At 46.6% G+C, this 17919-nt stretch overlaps 1 protein-coding gene across 3 annotated transcripts in view; it reads left to right on the forward strand.

The window, feature by feature from the left end:
* The window catches only part of LOC138293042 (dimethylaniline monooxygenase [N-oxide-forming] 2-like), a 476533-nt gene that overhangs the window by 156401 nt on the left and 302213 nt on the right, over positions 1-17919 (forward strand). For 2 of the 3 annotated variants that reach the window (XM_069232030.1, XM_069232029.1), the window contains one exon: positions 7077-7137. The exons of the other annotated variant lie outside the window; for it this stretch is intronic. The gene's annotated coding sequence lies outside the window, so the exon portion shown is untranslated. The remainder of the gene's footprint in view (positions 1-7076; positions 7138-17919) is intronic. 3 annotated transcript variants of the gene reach the window in all.

A 17919-nucleotide genomic window follows, 5' to 3' on the forward strand; every position in this document is an offset into this window, starting at 1 on the left:
AATAATACAGGATAACTTTCAATAGGCTCTAATTGGTGTTTCTCTTTATTCCACATGTTCACTTGTTGTAGTGGTATCACCAGATTCTGGTTGAATATCAACAAAAAAGGAAAAAAAACGCTGATGTGATTTGTTCTCAGACAGAGCCCTACAGCTTCTTTCAAGGCCGACTGTGCAGCTCTACCTGTGTTTGAAAATTATATTTCCCACAGAGTTCAAGTAATCTGTGGCTTGACCAAAGAAATTAATCTATTTACTTAGCTCGTCTAGGAAATTGTGCTTACTGCCACAGCAATAACTATAGCAGAATTGCACCAAACTTGGGCCTATATTTATACTTTTTTTAGCGCCACATTTGCGCCGCTTTTTGACGCAAAAGCGGTGCAAACGTACAAAAGACAATTGTATTTTGTAAGTTTGCGCCATTTTTGCATCAAAAAGTGGCACAAATGCGGCGCTAAAAAAGTACAAATATGGGCCTTGGTGTTAAACTAAAACTTCACGAACATACTTAGGCCCATATTTATACTTTTTTAGCACCGCATTTGCGCCACTTAACGCAAAAACGGCACAAACTTACAAAATACAGTTGTATTATATGGGCCTTAATGTGGCTAGTTGTAAATGTGTTAAGATGTTTTTGAGATATTTGGGTTATTAAAAGTTGGGTGAGCTTCGAATGGTTAATCAGACAGGGATCTGTTTACATTTTTTGACAGTTTATCCTGAAATTGTTCGATCTGTATCCTTGAATCCTCTGAGGAGAAATAATTTTAAAAAAATCTAGTTGGAACAGCAAGGATTTTTGCCATTTCAGGATTCATGCATAGCCGCCAACTCACACGGTGGTGCCGTGTGTCACACAAAATGTAAAATTTCCTAGCTAACGTGAAGGAAAGTTTCAATTCTTTTAAGGACACGGAGGCGAGGATTATGCAGATCTTTCTTCACTTTTTATTATACAGCAATTTCAAAGTTCAGTAGCAAAAACATTAAAACCACAAGTCCCATGAATCCGTAGTCATGGCAACCATAAACCAATGAACAACGATAATGCCGACAGTATAAATGCCTCCAAGTAACGTCATCCTCACTGAGAAAGGGACATCAGAACATCAAGTAGCCACTGTCTCAGGACCTAAGAGAGAATGTAAAACAGCATCAGCCAACCCGCAAGGTAATTGCAATAAATACAACTAACACCGGAAGAAGCAAGAGTTATACAATGCAATAAAGCATAAAGTAAACCGACAACCTGGTATCTGTACCCAAGTCACATATCCACCCATAAACAATGTCCAACACGTAGACAGAAAACATTAGAAGCGGAGACTGCACTCCGAACAAAAGTAAGTATACCACCTTGCACTTGATCCAACTGTCCTTTCCGGGTGGGAAGGAACGTATCGTGTGACGGGTGGGATAATCCTCGCCTCCGTGTCCTTAATAGAATTGAAACTTTCCTTCACGTTAGCTAGGAAATTTTACATTCTATAGCAGGACCGGAGGCGAGGATTATGCAAGTTCAAAGCTTACTCACCACTAATGAGGCCGCCTCATGGATCGGTTTAAAATAGAATTTCTTGAAAACTGACTCCGAGGACCAATCAGCTGCACTCATGATGTCCTCCAGCCTACCACCTACTTGGACTGCTTTAGAGGCCATGGCACCTCTAGTCGAATGAGCTCCAAAAGCCTGAATGTCCACTCCAGCTTCGGACAGGATCCATCTGATCCACCTAGCAATGGTAGGCGAAGAAACCGCCTTGAACGGTTTCTACAAGGAAATCAATAGCTGGTTCTCACCAAGAGGATGAAGGGCAGCCGTTACGTCTTCGTACGCCTTTAGGCAACGAACCCCGCATAATTTTGAGGCAAAAGGAAACGCCGGATAAGACACTGATCTAGTATTACATTTCATCCTACGGGTGATCAAGAAGGTAACCCCTTCAGGAGAAGAAACCCTGGACGATACGTCAAGAGCTCGAACATCCGACACTCTCTTGCAAGATATGAGACACAACAACATGGCCAATTTAGCCGATAACTCCTTCCTCGAGAGGGCAGAATTATCCTGCCAAGAGGATAGTAAACGCAAGACCAGGTTAACGTCCCACAACTCAGTGTATCTGGGTTGAGGAGGGTGGGACAGGCAAACACCCTTGAGTAGTTTGCACACCCACGGATGATTTCCCACAGGGTAGCCCTCCAAAGGAGGGTGTCCGGCCGAAATAGCGGATCGAAAATAATTTACCGTGCAATACGATAAACCTGACTAAGCCAATTCCGCCAGGAAATTCAGCACATCTGTAATGTGGGCCCCCAAGGCATCTGTATGTCTGTCCAGACACCAGTGAGACCATCTAGACCAGGCTGACTTGTTTCTTTTGCCAGTCCCAGGAGCCCAGGTCTGAGACATGAAGGTTTGAGCCTCCTGCGAAAGTCGGCAATCGTGCCAGCGGCTCCAGAAATCCTCCAGGTTACCAGGTGCAGGTGACCCTGGAGCACTAGCAGATGGCACTGGGCCGAGGAGTCCCGAAGGATTGAGGGGTAAGACGGGAGGCGGAGAGGAAAATCGCACGACAGTTCCAAAAGAGTTGGAAACCACGCCTGAGAGTGCCAAAGAGGAGTCACCAGGATAATCGTGGCTTGTTGACGACGTACTAGAGACAGAACTCTCTGAATCATCAAAAACGGGGGAAAGGCATATCCTAGAAAGGGGCTCCAGGTCTGTTGAAATGCATCCACCTCCTCCGCTCCCGGGTCGGGACGCCAACTGAAATAACGGGGAAGATGCGCATTCCACCGTGAGGCAAGAAGGTCCACTGTGCAATGACCCCATTGAGCCATGATCGCCCGAAAAATTGCCGGGTCCAGCTGCCAATCGCTGGAATCCGTCAGATACCTGGAGCTCCAGTCCGCTGTAGCGTTCTGGATGCCCGGGAGATACTCCGCTGTGACTGATATCTGGTGCGCCAGACAGAAATGCCAAAAATCCTTCGCCAATTTGGCTAATGCTCTTGACCGGGTGCCCCCCAGGCGGTTGATATACTGAACCGCCGATACATTGTCCATCCGAAGAAGCACCACACAAGAGTACCCTGTCCCGGGCCATGGACTTGATCGCGAACGAACCCGCTAGAACTTCCAAACAATTGATTTGAAGGTTGAGTTCCTGGGTCGTCCAAAGACCGGCAAAGGAAAAGTCCCCACAACGGGCTCCCCAACCTTGCAGACTGGCATCCGACTCTATGATCAGATCGGGAGAAGAACCGAATATGGCCCTCCCGTCCATGCCTCCATGTGGTCCAACCACCACAGCAACTCCGTCCTGGCTTCCGAATTGAGGGAAATCCGTTCGGAGTAAGTCACCCCCCGACGTAAGTGATGTGCCTTGAGGCGCTGGAGAGCCCTGTAATGAAGAGGGCCTGGAAAAATAGCCTGAATCGATGAGGATAGTAAGTCTACCACTCTGGCTAACTGGCGAAGCGAGATCTTGTCCCGTCTCAGCACGATCCTCAGCTCCTTCTTGATTTTCGCAATCTTCTGGGGCGGAAGACTCAGAGAAGCCGCTTGGGAATCTATCAGGAACCCCAAGAAAGTCATCGATTGCAAGGGGGTCAGATCGGACTTCTGGAAGTTGATCGCAAACCCCAGATCCTGCAACAGCGCAATAGTCATGTTCACATTGGAAAGAAGAAGGGGTTTGGACTGATCCATCAAGAGGATATCATCCAGGTAGATAATGAGGCGAATTCCCCTCGAATGAAGGAATTACACCACCGGCTTGAGAAGCTTGGTGAAGCACCAAGGGGCTGAGGAAAGGCCAAAGGGGAGAGAGGTGAACTCAAACACCTGTTGTCGCCACCGAAATTGCAGAAACCTACGATGCGGAGGGAAAATGGGGACCGTGAGGTACGCGTCTTTGAGACGGACCATCCAGTCCCCTTGGAGTAAAATGTCCCTCAGGAGGTGAATCCCCTCCATCTTGAAGTGGCGATAAACCACCCAATCGTTGAAGGCCCGCAAATTGATCACCGGATGAAAACCTTTGTCCTTCTTCTCGACAAGGAAAAGGTTGCTGACAAAACCTCTTGGATGAAGCGACATGGGGCAGATAGCGTCTTTGCGCAGTAACTTCTGCACCTCTGCATTTATGAGGCGGGAGTCAGAGTCCGAAAAAACATAGGTTTGGGAATCAATTCCTTAACTGGGGTCCCCCCAGAACTCTATGTGAAAACCTGACACTGTCTGCAGGACCCATGCGTCTGAAGTGAGGAGTTCCCAGTTGTGTCTGAACCAGCGGAGTCGCCCTCCCAGTTTTTGAGGGAAAGAAGGGGTAATCCTTACCCGAGGATCCTCCTGGGGCATTGGCTGCACCACAGGCTCCTCTACCCGCTCTTCTTCGTCCTTTCCCCCTGTTGGGGAAGAAAGTTCCCTGGCGACCGTCTTGCCAACCGAACTGACGGGAAGTACCAGGGCCTTGCTGGAATTGGCGGCCGGAAGAGTGACCCCTTCCTCGTCTGGCCCTTCCAAAAACCTTCCCGGGAAAGATCTTCTTTATGGAAGATTGGGCCTTATCCAGGGCCGAAAAAGTGGCCACGAATTTCCAAAGTTCCGTAACGAAGGGGTCACTAAACAGATTCCCCTGCGCCGCCGCCCCTGCCTCCGAAGCTGACAGTTCCTCCAGCTTGGGATCAATTTTGATTAGCAGGGAACGGCGCCTCTCCGCTGAAATAGCGCAGTTGCCATTTCCGAGAAGGCATAAAGCCCTCTGGGCCCAACCCACAACGACTTCAGTCTGAAGCGGTGTACCTGACAATTTGGCCCGCTCGGCCAGCTGGATAATTTGAGTGAGGGGTCCAACTACGTCCAGGAGCTTATCCTGGCACGCTCGCCAAGACCTATTGATCCCCTTTTTTGGATCCTTCACATACTTCCCGAAGAAGGTACATAGTTTCGGGTCTAACTCCGGGGTGGCAGCCACTCTATCAGGGAGGGTGGGACGGGAGCATTCGGCTCTGAGCCGCGCCCGCACATCCTTATCCAAAGGTTGGCGAAGTTTACCCGCCACGTAATCTGCCACCTTAGGATCCGGGTGCCACTCAGATGAGCGGGGGTGGTATATGCCCTCCGGCTCAAACATGTCGGAATCCGACTCTCCCGGATCCTGGGCTTCCGGGAGAGAGGCTCCCGGGTGCCACCGACGACCCGTTTCCACCTCCTCCACCGAGGAAGAATCCCCCTCAGAGCCGCCAACCATGCCCACTGAAGACCCCAGAAGGAGATCTGATTTGGGGTGACCTGTGTCACCAGTAACCCCGGGCATAGGACCCTCCCGGGAGGGTAAACGCAGTTGCGTGTGCGCACTCTTATCGGGGAGGGAAGAAAAATCTCTGCCTCCCCGAGGTGCCCCGCATCACGCATGCGTGGTTTCCTGGGGGAGGCTCCATGGGCACCCCCCCGTCACTCCCGTCATGCCTGGTCCCCTAGATAACTGCGCGGCCAGCTGCGCCATACTCTCCTTAAAAGGAGCGAGAGCCTGCGCAATGGCCTGCGACAGGACCACCTCCACCCCAGGGGAAAGGGTGCGAATAGAAGGGGCCTCAGGGGACATGAGGGGAAAAGAATCCTGGTCCTGGGCAAGTTGCATAGCGCTCATGAGGATTAAGACAGGAAACAATAAAATGCGCCCCAAAACCTTGTGGGGTAACCCCCTCGTACTCCTGTCTAGGATAAATTTATTGCCAGCAAGAAAAAACAATCACCAGCCGAGCTCAACGCTCACCGAAGAAGTCAACCAAAATATGGTGTCACAGGAGGGGGCACAGCACAGGGCAGTACAAAAACAGCCCTAACACGTTAGGAACGCGACGCCGAGTGTTAAAAAAGGCGTGCGCTGCTAACGCGAGTGCAGGAACCGTGACGCGCGCCCTCTAGAGGGCCCGACGCATCACCGAAATAGAAACGCGCTCGGGCTTGGAAGCCTACCGCGGGCATGTAGCAACAGCGTTGCTACAACAATAAACACCTGAAAGGAAAAGCAAAATGCTCCGCTTGACGAGCGCAAGCCCAATTATCAAGTACACACTTAGGCCAATTTAAAAAAATAGCATAGAGGCAGAAAGGCACTTATCTGCCACCGCGAGCAGTGAAGAAAGAGGGAGGATGACATTACTTGGAGGCATTTATACTGTCGGCATTATCGTTGTTCATTGGTTTATGGTTGCCATGACTACGGATTCATGGGACTTGTGGTTTTAATGTTTTTGCTACTGAACTTTGAACTTGCTGTATAATAAAAAGTGAAGAAAGATCTGCATAATCCTCGCCTCCGGTCCTGCTATAGAATTGGCGTATTTCACACAGCCTCCCGGTGAAGAGCCGATATCACACTGTATATCCCAGTTTCAAGATTCCCCACACAAATGAGCTACATTTCTTATTTGTGTTTGAAAAATCACTACTTGCAGCTGCAAGGCCACTGGCTGGATTGTGGCAAAACATTCTTTGAAGGGAAGAGGGTCACGTGCGTCGCTGCCTCAGCTTATTGCTGTTCCCGTGGAGAATTCTTTTAGAAGCCTGCTCAGTCAGACCAATGGGAATGCACAGCGTCTTCCACATGTTCGCTCACCCCTGAGCATAGTGTGTAAAGTGCCCGCCTCAGAGACTACAAGCAAGCACAGTCAGCAGCTTGATGTGCGCTGCAGCAGTGAACAGCACTCTGCACAGGCCTCAGCTAGCTCACTGACACTCACACTGACAAGTATTTTCATTGAAAATTGTGCACCTTTTGCCACAGGAAGTATTTCAGCCCCTGTGCAAAGAATTATTTTTTTAATCCATTACCAGAGTTATCCGCCGACGTTCGTCTGTGGTGAATAAGCAGTATGTTTCTGCTGTCAGATCCCGGTGAGCTGTCGAGACCCATCCATGCCACCATGGCCCCACTCTGGTGGTGGTCTCCTGTAGCATGCGGCTGGGTTGAGAATCATTTTTCCTTTGAGCATTTAAAGATCTAAACAATCATATTGTCTAGCAGCAACTGAAATGTTTTGTTTCAACTCAATTTCTAGGATCCCAGGCACAGAAGTCTGACTCCTGGAAAAAGGCAGAAAGAGAGCATACACTGGCTGGGTGAGCATACCTTATAATTCTTGAAAAAACTGACAGTCCAACTTTTCATGATTGTGTGCCGAGATGCCTATAAATGCCATCAAAGATGATTCAAAGGACACATATAGCTGATGCAGGGTGTGGGCAGAGGCCTTGTGCCTAATGTCTACTGTGCACGCAGAAAAAACAATTAGAAAACACCTAGGCACCAGCACAGGCCTTGTATCAGCTTTGTTGCCATACACATTAGGGCCTGGGCTCATGGTGTGTTGACCACTAGGAAGGTAGATCGCAGGCTCTAGCTGCAGGCCGTGAACAGGTTATGTGATTGCAGTGAAAATCAAACTTAACTAAACCTTTTAAACAAAGGCTTTTTAGCTACAATTTTGCATCTGCTTATTCAATTTTAACGATATTTACCAAGTTGATTAAACCAATAAGTGAAGGCCTTTTTTTAATGAAGGGCCCTCCCTTCCCTCAATCCCACTCGCTATCTCCTCACATTTTGAGAGTCCTGGTGTGGCTCCTTTTCTTCTTTTCCTTTATCCTTACCATTCCCCATTATCCCCTTCATCTATGTCTCTGTGCCCTCTTACGACCTCTTTGCCTTTGTGCCCCTATAAACTGTCCACATTCACCCGTTTTTTGTTTGCTTTCTGTCTTTCATTTTCACTGCATTTTTCCTGTCTGTCTTCCAATCCACTGCCCTCACTTGAACTGCGTTGTGTATGGGGTTTCTCTACAAGCCACCCATCATTTTCTCCTTGAGTAATTGAGGATAGCTGTTTTCCTATTTTTCTGTTCCTCCCTGTGTTCCCTTCTTACATTCCCTGGTCTCTTGTGCGCATGTCCCCATAAAACCGTGCCCCATTTTTTTTGTTTTGTTTTTAGTTAAGTTGTTTTTAATCAATGTGGTAATTCTTTAAAGTGGGATTTCGTTTTATCTTTTATTCTAGATGAAATTAAATTAGTTCAATAGCTTTTTTGTACTGGTTTGTGCATAGGATTCTGGATTTGGTCGCCAGCCAGCCAGGTCCTTAGCGGGGCAGCTCCAATGCCCACAGCCAAATCCAATGCGCAGAGTGGTTGGTCACACAATGGTTTGACAACAGGGTGCTGCCATACGCGAGGTCCGGTGGCTAGCCTTCACTGCACATGTTCAAAGTCTGTGCATGTCATGGCCGTCCTTGCAGTGAATTGTCTACAGGTTCTGGATACAGGTACAGCCTAACTGCCAATCCCCCACTGCATGACCAATGTCAGGAGTTGGCTGCGTGGGAGGTTGGGATCAGGGTCTATGAACTACCTCCACTGCTCTCTTCCCAAAGCTCTGTGCTGTGGGAACTGGCAGCACAGCGAGTTGGGTGCACAGGAACTGGGTGCACTGGAACTGGCTGCCCAGAAGGCTGGGGATAGTGGAATATAAAGTCCTTCAGAGATGGATTTAGAATCTCATACAAATAACATAAACTCACAGAAAAAGACATTCTCATTAGTGCAATATGGCTTCTTTCCTCATAAGACATTAACAAAAGTGTTTTAAAAAAATAGCACCTTCACAAAATCACTGAAAAACAAAGCCCAAATACTTCTGAAATTGGCCAGTTACAGTTAAATATGCAAGCAATAAGCCGTGCCATAGCCAGTGCAAATAGCTTAGGACATGTCAAATTAAATCTTCAATGGCATCAATGCCATTGTAAATGACATTGTTGATGACTTCACTGATAAAACCATGTATGACTTCACCATTAACTTTCTCAGTTACAGCACTGGTGTGGACATTTTTTAATTTCACAAAATAGTTCCACAATGAAGCCAACACAGACCCAAAAAACCTTTTCTGAAAGCTCAGTCTAAGAGCTTTTATCCTCTCACTCCACCCATCAGTAGCAGCATATATAAAAACTATGGGCCTCATTTACAGGAATTATGCGCTGCTGTAGCATCATTTTTCCTGATGACGTGGCGGCGCAAAATCATCTCCAGATCTACAGTATGATGCTAGAGGCCTCTAGCATCACTTTTTCTGAGCTAGCCGAATTTTTCATCAGCGTTGAATCTGGCCACGTCAGATACCGACAATGATATGCAAAGTAGGAGTTCCCTCCTAAAAAATTACCCTAGCCAGCTAGTGCCGTATCTACAAGCTTTCGAAAAATGACACGCATCTAGTAAAAGTCGCACTAACTCTGACTAGCATCAAAATTTTACCTATGGTCAGAACAGGCATTAAAATGACTCAGGCACAGATATATCAGCATGAAGCTACTTCTGTTACAATGTGGGGCACCAAGGAGACCAACCCAACCCACAACATCACCACCACATCTTCCAGCACCACTACAGTCACCACCATGCAGATCACAGAGGCAGCAGGGGAGAATGGAGCGCGTCTACTGCCAGCGGGCATCCCTGATTACCCTCAAGGAGGAAGAGGTTATCACCTTCTACCAGCTATGCCGGGAGTCAGTTGTACAGCCCTTCCGCCTCATTGCACCACAAATGCAGGCAACAGGTGAGCAGTCCACCACCATCCCGCTGCTGACCAAGCTCCTGACTGTGCTTCACCTCCTTGCATCTGGATCCTTTCAGATCACAGCAGCACGAGTGGGTGAAGTATCGCAGTCCTCCCCGTCTTCATTCGTGCCCTATCTTCTGGATGCAATCATCCGCCTCACACCTTAACCCTTCCTCTTCCCCAAAACCCGGCAATTGCAGTTAAAAATTAAACAGGGTTCCTGAGTAATTGTTGGGTTTCCTTGTAATGTGAGTAATTGGTGGTGTTTCCTTGGGGTAGTTTGGGTTTTTCTTTTTTCAGTTTGTTATTTGAGGATTTCGGTGGGGACATGTCAGGAAAGGGAAGGGCCCGTGGTATGAGTGCAGAGGAGTTGGGGGGGTTCATATGGCTGGTGACACACTAGCTTCCACATATGGTGGCCATGGGCGGTTGTGTTATCCAGGGCTACGGGACGGAGGTACAGAAATGCTTTGGGGGAAGGTCAGCTTCCACATGCAGCAGATCTTCGAGGTGGGGAGGTGGACCCACCAGTTTAAACATCAATGGGCAGACGTCATAAGCAGGGAACTTTACCTCTTTGACTACCTGGGAATCGAGATCGGTAGAATTGTTGGTAAGTACCAATTCTTTGTTGCAGATTCCTTGTAGTGCACTTACAATTAGATATCTGCTGGATATAGGGCCTCCTTTACTTAGTTAAGACACAGGGCAGGGCTGCAAGTGGTGTTGCTGTGCCAACATGCATCCCTGAAAAGTGCAGCAATGTGCCATAACTATGAGAAATGGCACATTCCTGTTCTTATCCCCTGTGCTTGCTCAAAAATTGCTGACAGGCATCAATGCAGGTACCCTTGTGTTATGGTTCAAGGGTACATGGTTGACAGGGACAAGTGTTCATGTGCAGGAAACAAAACCTTCCTGTCCATACACAATCCACAATGACGTTTTTCATCATCTATGTGTGCTGTAGAAGGCAGAACACATCGAAAGAGGAAACATATGGAGTTATCATGTATTTCTTTCCTATTGGGCCACTGTAAAGCTACCCCTGAGATGCCATTTGAATAAGATATATTGCCAGCTTTGGGATCATGGCTTGGCACACTGTGCCACACAAATGTAACTGAAATGTTGCTCTGGTGGTGCAGGGTGACACTTGGACGTGTATATGTGGCCCATAGTGTCAGTGGTTCACATATGTCAGGGCACCAATGCCATCACTCCCCGATACAGTCATTTCATTGCCAAAGCATGACACAAAAGATTACAATTACTGGGTTATCATGCACCCACACTGAGCAGTGCCCCCGGTATACCTGTTGGACACTTTGCTCTTTGTACCACAGTGCACATGTCAACAGATGTGCTGTGGGCAGACTGAGAAAAGGTGCCAAATTCCTATATGTGGCCTGCCGCCATGGCATATTTCAACATGCCACCCTGAGAGATGTCCCTTAGCATTGAAGATCTAAATTTTGATCACTTCAGTGGATCATGTCTCACTGAGAAGAGGCATGATGTCTGTGACTGTGAAAATAGCCATGACATGTTGAATGCCATATGCCTGATTATGTCACACACATGTTTGTACCTGAAACAATAATGTAGTGTTTTGGAGATGTAGAAAACGTGTTTGTTGTCTTTGAACATGCAGCAATGACATCAAATGATGTCTGTTTAATGAGGGGACAAGGATATGTAACTACTGCTGTATGTTGCATAGTCATATACATGTGATGTCAAGAGTGAGGCAGAAGAATTACTAATCAGGCTGAGTGTGTTCTTGGAGTCATGTAGGTGCACAGTGCCACTATACTCAGCTAGCCTTGACACAACTTGGGGTAGTTGGTCATTTAAAAGCCTAACACTATGTACCTTAAATATGTATGTACAGTACCAACACATATCTGTACATATCATCTTAGCCTACCAATGTATGACATTGAGACAGGACCGATGGCGCATTTGAGTTATCAGAACCATAAAGCCATGATGTTCATTTTCAAAACATGTGTAATGTGCATTATTTGACTACAGTGTTCATTTTGTGCAGATTGTGAGCGTGACATAAGAACTGAAATAGCTGACATGAACCTACGCCTCTCTAACCTGGAGAAAAAACAGGACCAGGTGCTCACCATCCTCAGTGAACTGCAGGCCACTAGCATGAAGAAATGAGGAGCTGGATGGGCAAAAGAAAGACTTACCTCCCTTCCCCTTGTATATAGTTTTTATTGTTGGGGTTTTAGATAGTTAGGCCAAGATTTAGGAGGGCCTAGCGCCACTTTAGCGCTGCCTCAGCGTTCTTTTTTGTGACGCTAAGGCGGCACTAAGTGGCCTTTTCCCTGCGTCATATTTACAAAGTGGCACAATGCATGCATTGCTCCACTTTGTAACCCTTTGCACTACATTATGCCTGCACCAGGCACAATGTATGCAATGGGGGTGTTCTCCCGTTAGGGGGGGGGGCAAACAAATGGCGCAAGGAAATCTAATCCCATGGTTTCAATAGGCCTGCGGGTGCTTTGCAGGATTAGCGTCAAAATATTTGACGTTAATCCTGCCAAGCGACGAACTAGCGTTAACATTTTTTACCCTAGCTCACTAACTACTGCCATGGTGCGCCGTATATTAAATATGGCGTACACATGGTGACATTAAAGGGGCACTAAGGGTGTGCAAAAAAGGTGCCACTGCTCTAGGTGCAGCACCGCTTTTCATAAATCTGCCCCTTAATGTTAGGTAAGTTAGCGTACTGTAGGGTAATTTTAGTCTGTACCAGTTTTTATTGGGGGTGTGTACTTTCTTTGGGTTTTCTTATTATTGGGTGTTATTGAGGGGGATGATGTTTTAGGTCTGGTTAAGTTTTGAAAAAAATAATAATAATAATAATTTAAAAACATATTTGTTTAGGCCTACATGTTTAGTTAGTTTATCTATGGCTGTAGTTACTGTTGTCCTTGTGGACAGATGTGTTTTAAGGGGGTTGATGTCTATCATGTGGTGTTCAATATGTAGGATAAGTTAAGTAGGTTGGAGTTATTAAGTATTTTAAGGTAGTGTAGGTTAGGTAAAGACAGTTAGGTTAGGTATTTTTAAAGACAGGTTAGGTAGTTTAGGTAGTTTTTAGTGTAAGAGTGATACTTTATTATAACTTTTGTTGTTTCATACATTATGGTCTCCATCATGATTTACTCTCTAGGATTTAGCATGTCTGCACAGATTATGATTTGTCCATACATGTGACATGCATATGCATATGACTTTGAAAGCTGTATTTGGAAACGTGACAAGGTGTATTCATTATGGCTAAGTACCTGTGAGGTTGGCAACAGGATCACATCAGCTATCTAATCAATCAATCAATCAAATCAATCAGTATTTGTAAAGTGCGGCTACTCACCCATGAGGGTCTCAAGGGGCTGGGGGGAAGGGGAGGGTCCTCATTCGAAGAGCCATGTCTTGAGGTTCTTCCTGAAGATGGTGAGCGACGGGCTTTGTCTGAGGTGCAGGAGGAGGTTGTTTCAGCTCTTCACTGCAGTGTAGGTAAAAGATTGTCCTCCAGCGGTGGTTTTGCGGATGCTAGGGATGGTGGCCTTGGCCATCTGGCTGGAGCGGAGGGATATGGCAGGGGTGTGGAAAGAGACATGGTGGTTCAGGTAGGCTGGTCCTGCTTTGTGTATGGTCTTGTATCTGTGGGTGAGAAGCTTGAAGGTGATTCGCTTCTTGACCAGTAACCAGTGGAGGGTCCTCAGGTGTTGGGAGTTGTGTTCTCAGTGAGGGAGGTCCAGAGTGAGTCTGGCGGCAGCGTTCTGGATCATTTAACGTTTTTTGATGTTCCTAGTTGAGGTGGAAGCGTAGAAGTCATTGCTGTTGTCGAGCTTGTGCGTGACTAAGGCGTGAGTTACTGTACTGCAACAGTCTGCTGGGATCCATCTGAAAATGAAAATCTTCTGAGTTTGTGGAGTGTGTACCAGCAGGAGGAGGCACCAGAGTTTACCTGGCGGTTCATTAATAGGGGGAGTCGAGAATGATTTTTAAGTTGCGGGCGTGCTCGGTTGGTGCAGGGGGTTGCTGAGGGATGTTGGCCACCAGGAGTCGTCCCAAGCTGAGGTGGCGTTTCTGAAGATGATGAGCTCCATCTTGTTGAACTTGAGGCAGCTTTCTCTCATCCAGTTGTCAACGGCTGCCCATTCCTGAGTGAAAGTTCCTTTTGACTGTGTCTGGGTTTTCGGTGAGGGAAATGATGAGTTGTGTGTCATCGGCATAAAGCACGATCTACAAACATCATTTAGCAATGTGAGTGACAAATCTGGATGTGAAAAAATACACATCCCATCACAGGTGTTTATGTGCATTTGCTTTATGTTGGTAGGTCATGGGACATGCATTTGTGGAATGTTGTTGGAATTGTACTCACCCTAAAACATGGTTTTGTTACTCACCCACTTATGCTTGCCCTTAGTGACTTGAACTAGAAACATTTACTTATCACATCAATGTGCAATTTTTGCTACTGTCCTTCCTTAGACCAGCCACTTGTGGTGAGAGTTACATCAGCTGTCACAATGACTGCTTGTTACCTGTTACATTACACGCTTAGGAGACACAAAAAAAGTTTTATCATCAACGTACATCTCACATCCTCCAAGTATGTTCACTCAGTCTGTGTGGCTTTTTCTTTGGTTGCAATCCACAGATATACCTTTGTGTATTTGCTTCACACAATGTAACATATTCATGTTGTTCCGGCTTCAGACACACATTCAACACCAAGGTTGTCAGAAGTTATTTTATTTACATGTGTTGATTTACGTGCAGTACTGATGTGTATTCCATCAGACAACCCCAAAAGATGTATTTATCCACTGGATGGCCAGACAGAGTCTATGGGTTGAACGTGTTGTGGGACATGTGTGGGAAAGTAGTGCTTTAGTGAGGAGGAGTGCCACATTGATGATATTAGGGAAGATTGGCCACTATGATAGTCCACATATGTAGGAAGTCAACAGTGGGACATTCCAATTGAGGATGGTGCCGGGTGTGTTGACACTGGCATACATTTTAGCAGAGAGCAAAGGAGAAAGGGGCCATGTGCCACAGAGTTAAGCTACCGGGATGTTTTCCTGATGAAAGATGTTTCTTCCACATCTTCATCCTCTAATGTCTGTGGGTTCTCCTGTAACGGGGCGTTGTAGGTGCTGAAGTAGAAGGAGGCACACACACATATCAGGGGCTGAAGATGTGGATGCTGTGTCCATGGCAGCTCTCATCTGTGGAAGCACACGAGGCAGCATAGCAGCAAGGAGGTCCTGCAGGGTTTGCAAAACTGCAGCAACATCACGTTGAAGGTCACCCAAGGTGGCAATGAAGGAGTCTGCCTTCTGCTTCATGGCCTCCAGGACATTTTGTATTGCCCACATCATGTCTGTAAGCTCATTGGTGACACTTGAGCCGGGGTTTGCTCTTTCCTCACCCTCATGACACCGGCAATGCCAGCCAGGAATTGCTGGAGACCAGGCAGTGGAGAGTTGGTGCCTCGTATGGATGACAAGATGTCCTCATTTGGACTGAGGCACCTCAGGACTGCCTCTAGGATGCCCACCAGACTCTCCATCCCCACCTGCACTCTATCTGCCAGCTCTTGCTGCACTCCTACTGCTGTTTTTTTTAATGTAAGTGCTGAGTCCTTGGAGTCCAGGGCTGTGGTGGGACTGGCAGGTGTTGTAGGTTGGATGATGGATGGTTCATGCGGAGAGCCCACAACACTATCTAGCATCCTTGGAACCAAAGATGGTGTCCATATGTCACCCAGGATTTGTTGGAGGGTATCTGGATCCATGGTTTGCAGTTAGTCATCCACATCATTGGAGAAGTCCAGGACAGGCAGCTGGCCAGGGTGTATGGTGTCATCCTCTACAATGAAATGGAGGTAAGTTAATGTTGAGCTCTGCAAGATGTTAGCATGACTGATCAACTTTACAAGCAAGATTTCCAAGGTAGCACTTTCAAGGCCTCAGTTCAGGGCCTGCTTAGTACACTGTGCAACTGAAGTTTCATAGAATTTGATGCTCCAGTGGCACAGTGTGTAGGCTCCTAATTTACAAGGCCACACTACGCCAACTTGCTGTGGATATTCCCCCACAACACCCATGAAATGTAAAGGAATGTGACACATTCCCAGATTTGGATATCTGGAGATGTGTCAGATTCCTCTACAACCCAAGGGGTGACATTGCAATGATGCAACGATAGGATTTGACATTTTAGTCCTCACTGTTTCCTATTTCAATGTTTGCTGCATTCTGCAGCACACATGGAAAGGTGGAAGACGACATTTATGATTGTTGAAGTTCAAGAAAGTGGCAAATGAGAACTCATCCCTGCAACACAGGTATCCCTACAACATGGTGCAAAGGTGACTGTGTTGGTGCTAGGAAGCAGTGAGAAGACCATCACAGATGAATGTACAGCTATGTGTTGCATTTTGGTAAATACAACACATCCCTGCACTTTCAAAATGATACAGCGCAGCATGCCAAACTGGGGTGCAGTACCACGTTGTATCTTTTTCTCATACACGGGGCCCTGAGTTAGACATTGATAGACAGTACAACTGTTGGGCATGGGTATTGATGTACAGTTTCTCAAAATGTACATTGCTCATGGTCTTTTGTCACAGGCACTGTGTGCCTGCTCTGAGGGGATCGGCTTCTTTCCTACTAGTTTGGCTTACTTACATTCGCCAAATGACATCCAGAGTTGTCTATCTGCAGAGTGCCACACATCATATGACTCAGGCCCACGACATTGTATGTGTTCAGACCTCCTCAGATTACCCACATTTGATTCCTGGTACACAGGTAAGTGTCACATAGTTATCTCACCCAACTCATACATTCATTCTCACATGCCTACAACAGTTTGGCAGGTCAATCATGCATGTCCATATCCAGTGGTACTACTGCTTTAGGCAGCAATTGTTGGGGCCTCACCCCCACATTGTAGTGCTGTTGTGATTGATTGCAAGCCCCTACTCCTGAATCCCACATCAGTGGGCAGAGTCATTTCAGCTTAAGTTCATCCATGGGTCCCATGATTTGTGGTGGTTAGGTGTTTCATGGTCTCCCTTTGTCAAATCTCTATTTGACATCCTCCAAATTGTACATGTGGCACTATGACACATTGTTCATCATACTCATCATACTCCTTCCTGGCATGTGCCACATGCTCAGCCTGGTCCACATGGCCCCCCAAAGAGCTTTTCTCTGCAATCCCTTCTCAGGTGTGCCACAAGCGTTGCCCCATCTGACCCAGTGGCATGTGTATTTTTGTAGGTACCATGCAGTACACATGGCCATTCCCACCTCCCCAGTATGCACAGACTCCCTGTTCAGACCAAATGTCTTTGTCATTTTGCCATGTAGATTCAGCACCTACCATGCAGAGCAGTAGCAGTGTCCCGCCATCCCCACACATAATCATTAGTTCATATACCCATGGACATGGTATGGTACTAGAATCGGCTTTGTTCCAACCATTTGGAATCATGCCTACATGGCTAATATGGCTTACGTTTTATAGGACATGATAATCGCTACTCAGTTTTTCCTTGTGTATACCATGCCATTTTGTCTGTATTGGTTTCCCTCTGTTTTCAACTCATGTTCAGGGTAAAGTAATCGATGAACACTGGGTTCTATTTGCATTTTGTCTTAATATCTTGACTCCTCATATTGGAAGGTCTTCATTACTGCATCTAATCTAGGGCTTTGACATAGTTGGAACAATCTTGATCTTTAGGTTTTTCTATTCAGTTGCCCATATATGTGCCAATATGGCCGATGCCTCACAAACATTATACAGTCTCTCTTTGATCTTTACTACGATGCTCGGTAGTACAATAATTATGAACTGTTAGCATTGGTCTTACTCTGTCATTACCTCACGCTCAGGAGATTGCCCCTGAGTAGTTGAGGAATTTGGGGTTATTCATGCATCTTGCATTAATTTCTTTGACTTTTTACCTTGGCGGTGGTTGTCACTGCGCTTAATTTTCAAGGCTACAACATCGCTTGAAGAATAGTAGATGGTTCTCTAGTTGGTAATCGTCATGCCAATATTGCCGGAACCTTTCATGTCTCAGTCCTTAGTATACAGTCCATCTTTCATGTTCATCACGGCGTTATGATACGTCATGGAAACGGGCAGCTGAGTATGGATTTCCTATAGTTTACGCTCGGGGAGACGCTTCCTGACGACCCCAGAAATATAAGATATTT

Source organism: Pleurodeles waltl, chromosome 4_2 (assembly GCF_031143425.1).
Source record: "Pleurodeles waltl isolate 20211129_DDA chromosome 4_2, aPleWal1.hap1.20221129, whole genome shotgun sequence".
Taxonomy (NCBI): domain Eukaryota; kingdom Metazoa; phylum Chordata; class Amphibia; order Caudata; family Salamandridae; genus Pleurodeles; species Pleurodeles waltl.